The 15116-nt window shown below is 41.3% G+C and overlaps 1 pseudogene; it reads right to left on the bottom strand.

Moving 5' to 3' along the window:
- Positions 1 to 13191: 13191 nt before the first annotated feature.
- LOC107152315 lies at positions 13192 to 14765 on the bottom strand (annotated as a pseudogene).
- Between the last annotated feature and the right edge of the window lie 351 nt (positions 14766 to 15116).

Below are 15116 nucleotides of genomic sequence, written 5' to 3'. Positions count from 1 at the left end.
TTGTCTGGCATGCATGAGGCACTGGGTTCAATTCTCAGCACCACATATAAATAAATAAAAAGGTCCATTAATATCTTAAAAAACTTTTTAAATAAAAATAAAAAATAAAATAAAAATTGATGTACTTTATCATTGGTATTCCCATTTTACCATTTAGTTCAATTACTCCCTTTTGCAAATTTCCTCTACTCTCCCTACAATACCAGATCCCTTCTAGGGTCAGATGTTATATTTAGTTTCCTTGTGGAACCCAAGGTCTGGCCCATGCTCTACCACTCTACCATTGAGCCCCACCCCAGCCCCACTGGCAGTTTTTAATAGCATGGTCATTCTGCCCCTCCACTACCTTTACTTCTGCTGCTGCTGCTTCTTTGTCATCTTCTAAATAGACTGGTCCTTTTTTAAAATTTATTGGTATTCTCTCATGATTAGATTCAGACCATGCACTCAGAGGATACGATATTCCCCTTAGAAGTACCACATCTAGAGGCACAAAAGGCCATTGACTCCACTGGTTATGTTAACTTTGGTCACCTGGTCAAGATATCTGAGTTATTCACTATATAATTGGTTTCCCCCCTCCATTGCAATGAATAAGCTATCTGTGGGAGAGGATTTTTACATTTTTAGGAGAAAGTTCATTGGACATTGATAGAAAGGAGGGAAGGAAAATTAATGATATAAAATTTAAAGCAGCTATTGAATTATTAGACTGCATTTTCCCTCTGATACTATGCCTGCCAGAATACACAAAATTCTTTTTCTAGTAAGAATATTTTAAATTGCACCGTCTTTTAAAAAAATTTTTACATGGTGCTGAGGATGGAACCCAGTGCCTCACACATTCCAGATGAGTGCGTTACCACTGAGCCACAACCCCACCCCCAATAGCCCTGTCTTAATGAAAGTTAGAAGGAAGCCTCAAATGTTAGTTCTTTCCATCTTCCTCCTCAGCAAAAGTAAATTTTATATGACTGATAGAATTCCAAAAATTCTAAGATATTTCTGACATTGGAGATGGCAGAGAGTGATCCAGTAGGATATAGAACCCTAGGTAGGTAGTCATTTGGCCACAAAATGTGAGTCTTCTTGGGTTTCCATAGAGACATCTCATCTAGGCTTAAAATGCTTTAAGTCCTGCTACTTAAGTGTTAGTAAAAACAGCAAAAGTCGGGACTTTTTAAAAAATCATTTTATTGTTATTTTTTAGTGTAGGTTCCCTGTTAAAAATCTGCATGGACGCCAAAGCTTGTCCTTCCCAGGCGTTCTGCATCAACTGGCCTTGAGTAGCCCCAGGGAAAAGAGGCTTCAGGAATTGGTTTCCCTGCCTTTTGGCAAAGGAATGAGACTGTGTTGACTTCATCGATGAAGACAACTGCCAGCTATTTCCTTACTTCATAAATTGCTAATTGTGTGTGGTGAGGAGAGGAGTGATGGGCCACGTTATTTTTATGGGTGAGATTGGCATAAATTGTGGTGAGAGTTTGACAACTGTAGGGTCTTATGTTTTTCCAAGTTGAGTTAATAAAAGCAGGCTCGTGGGATTGTTTCTTACCTGCTTTTTAAGTGGATTTTTACCTGGCTAACCCTGTGTCTCCATGACTCGCAAGGAGGCTCTAGGTTGCTGTTTGACAAAGGCTGTCTCTTGACCAAACTTGAGTCAAGCTCCATGCCCTCAACCTTCAGCCATGGCCAGCTGCACCTCACTGGGCCTGCATAGTCTAGTCCATCGTTAGCAGAAATCCTGCTAACTCAGAGAGAATCTCTAACCCTCAATATCATATTCTATTTCTCATCCCCTGCCTAATGGGAAAATCCTTGGCTTGCCTTCAGCAAGAATCCTAAATTGGTTTGGCAAGAACTCTTTTACCCTTAATGTCGCCCCTTTCCACCCACTGATCCCCTCATCCCCTTGTTGGTTATCAGTCGCCACTTCTGTATTTAGGGTTGAGCCCAGTCTTTCTCCCCTATTGTGCTGTTCTTGACACTAACCACTATAATCCTGAATAAAATCTTCCTTTCCATTTTCACAAGTGTCAGAATATTTTTTCCTTCCATCCGTTGAACATGAGCCTGAGAATCTAGAACAAGAATCCACAAAGTGTGGCTGATAGGCCAAATTCAGCCCCATACCTGTTTTCATACCACTCATGAGTTAAAACATATTTTTACTTTTCTAAATGGTGGTGGGAGGGTGTTAAAATAATACTTATTGACCCAAGAATCTTACATGAAAATAAAATTTCAGTGTTCATATCATTGGATCACAGCCAGCCCTTTTTTTCCATATTGTCTATAGTTGCTTTAGTGCTACAATGACAGAGTGGAATGTGGTGACAACCATGTGGCTCAAAAAGCCTATTTAGTGTCTGCCCTTTAAGAATATTCACTGCCCACTGGCCTAAAGTAGGTATAGGGATGAACGTGGCTCCCTGAGGTCCTCATTCAAATTCTGTGACTTTGGAAGATAATAATGTTCAGCTTTGCTTTGGCATTGTGATTTTTTTAAAAAAATTTTTTTTGGTTTATAAATGTAGATGAAAGATTTAAGACACTAAAATATTGTGGCTTGGGATATTTTTATTTATGTACATTTTAAGAGAGGCAAGGGAAAAAGGTAATTTACCATTTTCTTTGGGTTTATGATATATGATGCATTTATTTATGATCATATTTAAAATGTTGTCAAATATTTATCCTCTGTAAGAACAGTTACTATAATGTCAGAAATCTATTGGACGCTTTGAAAAACCCGGAACATAAACAGAAACCATCTCCGTACCATCCTCATTACTACTTTCCCCAGTTTTCTCTGCAATGGGTCTGCTCATGCTCTGATGCTAGAACACACACAATTGATTTTGGGGAAAGACAATAAGAAGAAAAGAACAGAAAACTTATTAGGTCTTTAATTTCTTCCCTAGCACTGAATTGAGGACAAAGCCTTCATACGTATGAGAGCCAAATGCAATGTCTAGATGCTAGGGGTAGGGAGCTTTGGGATTTGGAAAGGTCAGTGAAAGGATAAGAGACCACGTATGCAGTTAGAGTGGTAGGAAGAAGCATGATGTGAAGACAGGGAAGGCACTGTTGTCATAATAAAGACAAACACTTCAGCGGACCGTCCATCTTCATTCTCTTCTGATGTTTGCTTCCCGGGGTACACCATGTTTGTGTGGAGTATTGACAGGGATGGAGCTTCCGGATACTATGGTCACTGAGCCTAGGAGACAGGAACTAGACATCACAAGGTAGATTTGAGCTGTGGGGAGCGAGTGTGTCAGTGATAGAAGGTAATGTTTACCTAGCACTAGTACCTAATGTGTGCCAAGCCCTGTTCATATGTACCTCCCTAATTCATTAAGTCCCAGGTTTTTTAATTCTGGGAATATTTCAACAAAGTCAACCAAAGTACATTAAAATAGGTTGGAAATCCTAATTTAGAGCTTGTATGTATCATATTAATATTATAATTTTATTCATGTTCTCAGATAATTATATATTATGTACTATATTTAAGTTTTTATAGGTGTTTTATTTGGCTATTTTCTGGATATGACCAAAAGACTTGGCAAGAGCAATTAGAGGAGGAAAAGTTTATTGGGGTCTTTGCCCCTAGATGGCCGACTCCATTCCTCCAGGTCTGAGGTGATGCAAAACATCATGGTGAAAGGGTGTGTTGGAACAAAGCAGCTCAGGACATTACCAGGAAGTAGAGGAGCTCCCCTCATCACAGACAAATGTAAACCCCAAGGGCACACCCTCATCTACTCAGTTGCTCCATTCATACCCTACCTGCCTACAGTTACCACCCAGTTAATCCCTATCAGGCGATTAATGCACTGATTAGGTTAAGGCTCTCATAACCCAATCATTTCACTTCTAAACCCTCCTGTATTGTCTCACACATGAGCTTTTGAGGTTCCCCTCACATCTAGACCATAACAATAGGTGTTCCACATCTGGGAAAATGAAAATGAGTTAGTCCTTTTAACATCCCTATGAGTAAGAACTGTTATCTTCATTTTATATCCAGGAAACTGAGGCATAGGGAAACTGAGTAACTTGTCCAAGGTCACAGAGTGCTAAGTGAGTCAATCAGAATTAGTTAGGTTATACCAATATAACAACCCTCAAGTCTTAGTGACTTGGAAGAAAAGATTATTTCTCTCAAGTTTCACTTCTTGTTCCTTTCTGGATGGAGATTAAGGGGCCTAGACTAAAGGAAATGCTACGTGGAAACTCTGCTCACTGGCTAGAAAAGAGAACATGGGTGAATGATGCTCTGTGTCTTAGGAACAGGGCTTCATAAACTCAGATGTGCATAGGAATCTCCTGGGAGCTTATTAAACACATGTTCTATTTGGGAGATCTGAGAGAGTCATGCCCAACTTTATGGTGGCCAGGTTGTGCAATCTACCATCTCCATCAGGAGGAAGAGAGTTAGAGTATTTGTGAATATCTCCACTGCAAAGAAAAAAAACTGTGACACGAGGATGTGAATTCTACCAGGCTGGCCCAAGTTCACACTAGTTATCATCCTATGCAGTCATGGGAACTGGTCCATTCTTTATCAGGAAAAGGCAGCACAATGGCACCAGGCCCTAGGTAGGCAGCCTGTTGGGCCAGTTACAACTGACTTCTGTGACCCTGGCACTGGTAGCTCCAAGCAACATAGTATCCAAGCCAGGTGTTTTTAACAGCTCTATGAAATGTTTCAATTCATTTTTATTTTAATAAAGGACCAATATCTATAAATTATTATTATTTCTAAATTGAAACCATACCTTAGGGTCAATTTAACTCTTCCCCTATACTCTCTCTTCCCTAAATATCTACCTTGCTTTCCTGTTCTGGAGAAGGCCTGGGGTTAAAAGCAGCCTCCAGGGAATTGTGCATGATCCTGGGAGTACCCAGGGGTGTATGTCTGCGATGTATACCATGCCTTGTGTGTGTTTGCTGCAAAGTGCTAAAGTGGTGGTCTGGGACAGCCCCACTCTTGCAGTCAGCATAATAAACTTGATTTTCAGATGGTTTGGCAGAGAAATATGCAGGTATGAGCCTGCAGCCTATAACCATAAACTGGGAAATTCTGATATCACCATAAATCATTGAGTAGCATAGATGTGAGTGGTGGATCCCAGGCCAATTTTGTTGAAGTCTTTAAGTAGAGCAAAGTGGACATGGTTTCTTTGAGAGGGGTACCAAATGAATATCACACCTCTTTTGACCTTCTAATGCCCAGTGAGCCCCTGTTTTGGGTCCTACAATTGCCCATTTTGCTGTTGGTTCTCAGGTTGGAGTGCAGAGAAACCATTAGATACATTGGATTAAGCAAATCTTCTGTTTACCTTATGAAAAACCTGATCTTCTGATGATACTTAGAATGAAAGGAGATTGTTCTTCATTTGGAGGGGAAAAAAAACTCCCCAAAGAGATAAATAGCTCTATATTTCAGTTTTACATAATAATTAGTGTGAGATAATATTTCAGAATTAACCCACAGCACTAGTTGAGTCAGTCAGCACTTTTGCTAAATGTGAAAGAGAAAATTTTAGCTAAATGTGAAGGAGAAAATTTAGCTAAATGTAAAGGCCTTTGCTGCCTTTCTTTTGGAAAATCAAGTTTGCCATGTTGAAAAATGCTTCCACTTGTCCTATCATTAATCATAGGACGAGCTGGTTAGGTTTGGGTTGTTTCTCCAGAGACAATTTTGTCAAATAATGCTCATAGTTTAGTTAAAATATGCAGATAAATGCAAAGTTAATAGTTAAGGGAAAATAATAAAAAGCATTGCTATTTCCATCAATTACTTAGGTCAAAACCTACAATATGACTTTTGTAAATTAATGAAACAGATAGAATTGTACCGTGTGATCATGCTAATCCTAGAAAGTATTACCAATTGGCTGTTAGTATCCCTTAATCCATTAGTAATCCTGACTTTGCAGGAAAATGCTTTCCTCTTTAGATCCAGCCTGTGCTGGCATTGGTAAAAAGTCATTTCCCTTCCATGATGTTTCTGTATTGGAGGCCTAAATAAATTAAGGATGTCTGATTTTTATGTCAGCAATGTTACCATCATGATTCAAATGCTAAACACTTTCAGGAAAGATTCAATTTCCTCTTGACCTGAGAGGAACCCCATTTTCTTGGTGATGAGGGCTCTGGTAGGATGCCGGAAGCCCAGCAGCTCCTTCCAGGGTGAATCTGCTCCTCTGGCCGGTAAGCCTGGTGTGCCCCCAGCGTGCTTCTATCCCAAGCACATTTATCACCGTCACAAACCTCACTTGTTTTGCTGCTGCCTTCAAAGTCCTGCAATCTCTAAGAGCTCTTTCCCAACGACTCCAGCCCACAATGATCATTTTCTTCAAAACACCTACTTAGTGTCACATGGTTTAATACTCAATTGGTCTCTAATTATAGTGATCAGATGGTAAGCTCCTCAAAATCCAGGGTTTAGCTCAGTGCTAGGCCCAGGGGCAGATTCAGCGAATGCTCCCTGAGTGATGGATTTGCAATTCTGGATGTTTTTCCAGTCAGCAGGACAAATGGGTGAATTAGCACTGCCATGGGGCCTGTCATGGATTCCTGAGCAAGCCCTCTGTCCACTGTCACTTCTGCAACATTGCCAGATGGCTGGGCCGCCAAAGTAGCGCAACTTAGATTCTAGATGTTATCCTCCAGTTCATTTCTGCTCATTGGAAACCCACATTTTGAACTTGGACTTATAATCTCCCATTCTCGGGTATGAGAAGTCAAGGTGAACAACGTAGAAGGGCGGAGGGCTACCAAAGTTTCTGCCTGCTTTGCTAGAAGCTAACTTTCCTGTGGAGGCATAAAAAAAATAAAGAGAGGACACATGGCATATTTAACAGCAAGTCAAGTGCTGTGTAGAGATTTATATAACTCTTGCTAGATTAGTCTAGAAGCTGGGTTAATATTTTAATCATATTCTCTTGACAGGAAAAGGCAGCTGGTGAAATTGTTGGAGGTGACATGCCAATCTACATAGAAACCAAGTGTGGCTTGGAGACCACCATGGAAATAATAACTCCAGTCATTAAGTGGAGAATGAAAGGGAGAAAGAAACCAGATAACTTTTCCAGGATCAAGAAGTTATTTTTATTATAAACTAACCTTAGGAGACCACAGACTTTATTATTATTTTAACATTTAAATTCGAATACTGACAGCATTATCTCTTCACGATGATTACTCTTGGCAACAGCAAGTTAGTGATGAGGGCAATAGAACATCCTTCATCTTTGTTTTCTAAATTGCCATTTGATCCACGTCTGTAAGCTCCCGTTGTGTAGGCAAAGCACAGGAAGAACATGGCACAATTCGGGTCTCCATGCAGGCTTGCTCTGTCCTGTGAACTCCCCAAGGCCTAAATTCTAAAGGTTGGCACAAATTCACTGGCATCACTCCCTGGAAAGAAAAGGACTTAGTTCCCCCGCAGACCTGGACAACACCAAATCTTTACAATGGTCACTAGCAATAAGGGTCTGGATTATAACATATGTGGGGCTCTGGGAAATGCTGTCCTTTGCTTGGGAACTAGCATAGGTGGAAATGGATGCTTGTATTTTTAATTTGGAATTTGTTTGTGCTTCTGAATTTTATGGGATTAAGGCAGGGGCCATGATATTTTCATGTGCTCTCTGTTGACCCTTGGGTGTTTTAGACAAGAGGGAAATGAATGTCTCAGGACAGAAATAGTCCCTGGCTGGAGGTGCTAAGGCTCTACTCCAACTACATTGGCAGTGCCCACGGTGCATCTGCTCAAGTAGGACCCCAGATTCCACCCACACCCCCCAAATACCATCCCTTCTGCCTGCAAGCAAGTCAGTAAGGGGAAATAGTAAAGGGTAGAACTTTGGACTGAGATTTCTTTGTGGGAGCAGCAGATTGAATTGATAATGGGAGAAAGTTTTGTATTGTTAACTTTTATAAGGTGGCAGTAATTTCAGGAATTTTATAGTGTTGGCATATGACTTGGGCCTTATTTTCATCTGGTACTCATTGTTCACCCTGTTTGGTTGGGTAGCATTGGCTGAGCAGGGTTGAAGATGAGGAAGAGAATTGTGATTGACTTTGGCATTGGCATTCACGAAAGCCCTGAGGGATGAAACAGGAATCTCTTTGACTTCTAGAGGTCAGGGAGGAAGAGAGGGAAGAAGCCACCCAGGAGGTGGCTTCTTGGAGAAGAGAGTGAGAACTTGGGCTTCTCCCCTATCTGAGGAGGACGCCCATACTCAGGGTAGACTGGTTCTGTGGTTGATTTCACTAAATTAATAATAGAGAAATAGGAAAAAAAGAAAGAAAGAACATTGGTGTCCAGGGGAAGGAGAATCTGATCATGCCCTTGGTTGATTAGGAGAAGGTCATTTGATCTGTCTGTGTGTCACAGGCAGAGCTACAGTATAAATCTGCAAGTCACTTTGAAAACTTTTCTCCTAAGAGGCTGGGTGGGTGACTTAGAAGTAGCAAAGAAACATGGCTCTTGGCAGCCATCCAAAGTCCTGACCCTCTTCTTCTCCTTCATAGGTGTAGCCTTTCCCCACACTGGAGCATGAAATCTGAGACTTGGTTTTTGATCTATATCTGGGATGGCTATAGGTGATTCAGTGCTCATGACCTGTTTGGAAGCAAGGCATCTTAGGCTTAGCTAACGCAGATATCCACGTGGTCCCCAGAATCTAGCTAAAATAGAAATGAAGCGGAGAGAATGCAGACTCTCTGTTAGAATAAGTAGGAATAGCTAATATTTATTGACTGTTTATTGTGTGTCAGGCACAGCTCTAAGGAGCTTTGCAGCTGTAATTTTATATGATCCCTGAACAGCCTTAGGAGGTTACTGTTCTTATCCCCACTTAAGGAATGAGGTAATAGAGGTTTATAAAGTTTAACTTGCACAAGATCACAGAGGGGCAGAACCAGAATTTAAACTTTAGGTCTCCCATTTCTTACCCATTATATTAGATGACTCCAAGATTTACAAATAGGAAAAGAACAGAGGCTGGTAATGAACATTGTTCCCTGCCCAGCCCCTTCACGGCAGTAGAACCCACAGCTTAGGTTTATTCATGAGGCTAGCCTTTGGCTTCTCTCAGTAGACTGTGAATTTGAATCTCTTTACTTGTGTGTGTGTGTGTGTATTGGTTTTGCTTTTTAAAATTTTAGCAAAATAAATATTCTAGGAAAAGAAGAACCGTTTAGCTTGCAAGGATATTTAGAAGCTTAAAAAATGCAATTGGATCATCATTTTGGACCTTTACAAAAACTAAAATTGCCTGGTTCTTTAAAACTTGTCAATGAAATGTGTTGTTCAGGATTCACAGATGAATTTCCAATACTTTTGCCTCTTCTGAAATTGTTTCTCTTAAAGAACAACACATGTTAGCATTGTTGTTATTGTTATTAGGGACTGGGTGAAATGATTGCCATGTATTTTCCCACTTAAATTGATACATGTATGACAGGTATTACCATTGTTATGGTATATATATGAGGTGTCCCCCAAAAGCTCATGTGTGATACAGGGCAAGAACTTTCAGAGGTGAAATGATTAGATAAGAGGGGTGTAACCTAATCAGTGGATTACTCCTCTGGTTTGATTAATAAAGTGGTAATCGAAGGCAGGTAGGGTGTGCTTGGAGGAGGTAAGTCACAGGGAGTGCTCCTTAGGGGTTTCTATTTTGTCCTGGGTGAGTGGTGCTCTTTCTCCTTCCTGGTTGCCATGTCCTGAGGTGCTTTCCTCCACTGTGCTCTTCTGTCGTGATATTCTGCCTCATCTCACATCCAGTGCTCAGACCATGGACTGAATCTCTGAAACTCTGAGCCAAAATAAGCTTTTTCTCCTCTAAAATGTTCTTGTCAGGTCTTTTGGTCCCAGTGATGCAAAACAATAATCACTTATCAATAATCTATTGTCACAGCCCTAATGCATAAGGAAAAGTTTAATGAAACCTCAGTGGCATACAGAAATAACTACTTACTGCTTCGTCATCTGGCACAACAGCTAAACAGATCTGCTGATCTTGGCTGGCCATGGAGAGTTGGGCTCACTGGAGGCTGATCGAGCCTGGCTGTTTTTGGCCTGAATGGAGCAAATCAGCTTCACGTGTCTTTCATTCTCCACCAGCAGGTCTGGTTATGTTCTGGGGACAATTGCAGAGCTCCGATCACAACTCTGAATAAGCCTAATTAAATCCATTTAATCTTTCTGCTTGCAACATGTCTGTTAATAGCTTATTGGCCAAAGAAAGTCACATGGCGAAGACTAAAAATGTAGGTGAGCACCTTAATGCACTCCTGCCCTTGGGAAACTACTGAAAAACAGCCTGGCAAAAGGAATGGATACAGGGATTGGTAATCTATGACAAGTTCTCAGTTTACAGATAGAGAAACTGAGGTCCACATAGTCAAGTGGCCTAGGGTCACATAAATATGAAGTGACCAAGCTGGAATTTGAACCTGCACTTGTCTTTCCTCCAAGCTGGAGTTCTTAATGATGGGTAGAAAAGGCAAGATTTAGAAACAAGCTCTGCCTCCAACTCCTTTCCAGATCTGAACAATCCTTTAACTCCCTTTTTGTTCATCTTTACCAGTGAAGACAAAATGCAGCTGTTGACATTAGGTAATGTGAATGCTGCCAGGAGTAATTAATATTAGCAAATTCTCTGAAATAATGCTAGGTTTTATGATCGAATATCCAGACTTTTAAATTACTTCCTGGCTTAATCTACATTTTGTATTCTTTCAGATCTCTATCACTTGCCAGAGATTAGAAATTTAGTACGTATAAAATCTTGTAATACTCTTCACTCCCCCACCCTCCAATTATCCTGCAGTGCCCCAATCTGCCTCTTTTGGCAGTAACTATGATTTAAAATAATGCCTTGTACAAATCACTCTCTAAGAAAACCATAGTAACATCTTTAAGGCTGTCTAGAAAGCTGTACATTTTAACAATGGACAAGTGTGTGCTCTAAACTGCTAGAAAAATCTTATCTTGCCAGATGTGGTGACACATACTTGTAAACTCCGGCAACTCAGGAAGCTGAGGCAGGAGGATCACAAGTTCAAGGCCAGACTGGGCAATTTAATATCTCAAAATAAAAGCAAAACGGGGTATAACCCAGTGGGAGAATACCCCTGGGTTAAATCCCCAGCACCACAAAAATAAATAAATAAGAAAGGAAGGAAGGAAGGAAGGAAGGAAGGAAGGAAGGAAGGAAGGAAGGAAGGAAGAAAGGAAGAAAGAAAGAAAGGAAAGGAAAGGAAAGGAAAGGAAAGGAAAGGAAAGGAAAGGAAAAAGGAAAGGAAAGGAAAGGAAATGCAGTCTTTGTGTCAAATGCCCTTTCAACACATGTCTAGTTTTACTTCATGACTGCTTGCTATTGTTATGGTTTGGATATGAAGTATCCACCCCACCAAAACTCATGCATTGAAGTCTTCCTCCCCATTGCAGTGATGTTCAGAGGTGGGGCTTTGGGGAAGTGATTGGGTCATGAGGGCTCTGACCTCATCAGTGGGTGGTAGAGTGGACTACTGAGAGTTGGAGGAAGTAGGTCACTGGAGACATGCCCTTGGGGATTATATCTTGCTCCTCTCCCTCCCCACTCCCACTCTCCTTCCTGGCTGCCATGCATTGAGCAGCTTTCCTCTGCCACTCTCTTCTTTCACGATGTTTCTGTCTTAAGCCAGTCACGGAGTGAAATCTCTGAAACCATGAACCAAAAAAAAAAAAAAAAACAAAAACTTTTCCTCCTTTAAATTGCTTATGTCAGGTAATTTGGTCTTAGTGACCAAAAGCTGACTGACAGACTAGTCTGTGTGTGTGTGTGGGGGGGGTGTGGTGCTGGGGATTAAACCCAGGAGTGCTCTACCACTGAGCTACAGCCTTAGCTCTTTTTATTTTGAGACAGGGTTTTACTAAGTTGATGAGGCTGGCCTTGAACTTGTGATCCTCCTGTCTCAGCCTCCTGAGTCATTGGGATTATAGGCATGCACTACTGTGCTGGCCCCTATTGTTATTCTTTTTGATAAATCAGTTTCATGGCACACGTTTTGAAGAAAGTTGAAAAGCTTTATATTCTTCTATTGACCCCAGAAGCAAAAGAGCATAAAGCGGGGGCACATTCAGACACATTTCATGGTATGCCCTTTGGCCCATGTTCCCTCTGGTCCTGTTCTGGACCATTAACAGTAGAACAAAGACAGTCCCTTGGTTCTCAGGAATGGACATATTTGTAGAGCTCAAGGACCACTGAGTGTCCCTCAGGACTATGGATGAGAAGAGTGTTGGGCATCACTTTTGGAGTTAGGGAGAGAGACTTTGAAGGAGAAAGGGGGAAATTGGAGAGAAAAGATAAAGATGAAAGTACATTGCCTCTGGGATGAGGAGAGAGAACAAAGCTGATGGATTCCAGCCAATATGCAAATGATGCAGGCCAACTAAGAAACTCAATTCTGCTTCCTTGTGAACATCAACACTTGGGAAACCTGAGTATGTGCTGAATCTCCTCCACCAAGCTCCCCCACTCCACATGGTTCGGACCTGCTCTCTCCTGGACTGTGCACTCGGGGGGCGCAGGGGCTGAGCATGTCTTGACTGGTGTTATCATCACAAGGTAACCTAATGTGTTGTACCTGGTGTGTGCTAAATAAACGTTGATCAGCCGAATGGACCAGTAGCTAACTAGTACTTCTGGAGCATTCGTCTCACGAAAGCTCAGGATTGCTTTTATCTTGTATGACCAGAAAACTTAAGGCCGGAATGAAATAAAATATAACTCCAGTATTTAATTAAGTCCCAAAGGAGAAGTTTCTCATGATGGAGGAGAGGAAGGGAAGAAACATCACCGTAAAGTGAAGCAAGAAAGATCACCATAAAGTGAAGTGCCTGTCTTCTCGAGGTAGCTCTGGTTTTGATCCTATCACATGACCCAACCGCAGCTCCCCAGGTATACAACAGGAATAACACGTGAGGTGCTATATACGAGAAGGCTTCCGAAATAAATGTTCCAAATTAAAGCCAGGTACCATCATTATGTAAGACACAAGTTAAACTGGAGAGTAACTCCAGATAATTCAGGAAAGTTGTACTAGAGCCAGAACAAGTAGCATATATATATAAATATTTTTACAAGAGCACAAATCCAGTTTTATTTATTTTTTAGTTCAAATCCTTGAGCAGTACAGTGTCACATGGATTGTGTGCCCAATGGCCTTAACAGAAGGCTGCTTCTGAATTTGGCATGAACCATGCCACTGTTTCCATGGGTACGAGCTACCTTTCCGCAGATTACTCTGGTTTTCTCTGATTTGCCACCAGGAATCATGGTGTTGTTTTCTGTTTTCTGCACATAAGAACATATCTTGCCCAAGTGGAATTCAGTTTCATCTCTGACATAAACCCTTAGATTTTTAGAAGAGCTGTGTACGCCCTTTAGTCCTGAAGATCTTGCTTATAGCCAACAAAAATGGCCTTGCACCCCAGCCTTCCAGATAGATTTTTCTTTTCTTTTTTTTTTTCTTTTCCTCTCTCTCTCTCTCTCTCTCTCTCTCTCTCTCTCTCTCTCTCTCTCTTTTTTTTTTTTTGGGGGGGTACTGGGGATTGAACCCAGAGGAGCTTAACTACCGAGTCACATCCCCAGCCCCTTTTTAATTTTTTATTTGAGACAGGGTTTTGCTAGGTTGCTGAGGGCCTTGCTTAATAGCTAAAGCTGGCCTCAAACTTTTGATCCTCCTGCCTCAGCCTCCTGAGTCCCTGTGATTATAGGCATGCACTATCACACTTGGCAGTTAGATTTTTCTTTTAGAAGTCCTATTTCTAGCAGGACAAGGTACCCATTCCTCAGGTGTCAGGGTCCCATCACCATCAGTCCCACATCTCCATTCCATTCTCCCTTTTTCCAGAATTCCTATAAATCACTAGCTGGAAGAGTCTCTGGGATGAACTGGTGCCTGACTAGGGTATAAGGATAAACCAAGTAGTGTATCTTTTTAATCTTTTGTTTGTTTGTTTGTTTGTTTTCCATGCCTGATACCAGGGGCACTTGACCACTGAGCCATATTGCCAGCCCTATTTTATATTTTATTTAGAGACAGCATCATGCTGAGTTGCTTAGCACCTCGTTTTTGCTGAGGCTGGCTTTTTAATCTTATATACAACTCCAGTGCCTCACATATTAAGTACATGGTCAATAGTGGCACTCACTAAGCTTTTATGGCATCAATGAACGATCCTCACTATACTATAGAATCCAAAAGTGATCCCAGAGAATTATTCTAGTCCTTTTTTACAATAGAAGATTTTCATATATTTTGTTACCATGCAGTTTTAGAAACTACATAAATTAATAAACAGTTGAATTGTTCAAAACTACTTATTGCTGAAACTCTAATGGAAGCAGTACTATATGTAGAGTCAGTGAACATTTATAGCCTGACTAGGATGGATGTCATTTATGTAAGGGATTTAGTTATAAGACTAAAGAAACTTCCAACCTCACAAGATCTCATTAGCCACTCCTCAAATTAAACGGTAATAACAGGCCATAGAGGAGTCCTGGTTACGTGCTTTTGGATGTAAGGGCTGGACATTACTCTGGTCAATTTCAGAGGAAAGAATGTGTGGTTTTCAGAAATGAAGGGAATGTGGAAAAGCCAAGCCCAGGGAAGACAAGATCCTGTACCTGCAGGATGTAGGGGCAGAACATGGAATGAGGTCCACCAGGCTCTGCAGCCAACATGACTATCTTTATCCTTTTCCTCCTTGGGTCACTCCATTCTTGATTCACAGAGCTGGGAGGGAACACAGCTGGGAACACAGACTCACTCCCTGGTCAAGGAAGGGTAGCAAGAAAGAGCTGCATGAACTGGGGACCACATGTTCCCCAGAGTCCAGCAGGATGCAACTGTGAGATGCAGGGAATCCCACCAGCAGTTAGCTTGCTGAGAGTTCCAAGAAGGGGAACCCTGGTGCACCCTCAGGGGATCAGGATAGACATTTAAGAGTGAGTATGAATGAGATCAATGAAGAAGAACAGACTTCAGGCAGCCTTACATGAGGAGCAAGGCTTCGAGTTAGGGTTGAACCAGAC

Source organism: Marmota marmota, unplaced genomic scaffold (assembly GCF_001458135.2).
Source record: "Marmota marmota marmota unplaced genomic scaffold, marMar, whole genome shotgun sequence".
NCBI classification, from domain to species: domain Eukaryota; kingdom Metazoa; phylum Chordata; class Mammalia; order Rodentia; family Sciuridae; genus Marmota; species Marmota marmota.
The sequence above is the reverse complement of the archived record's forward strand: the minus strand, read 5'-3'. Positions and strand labels throughout refer to the sequence as shown.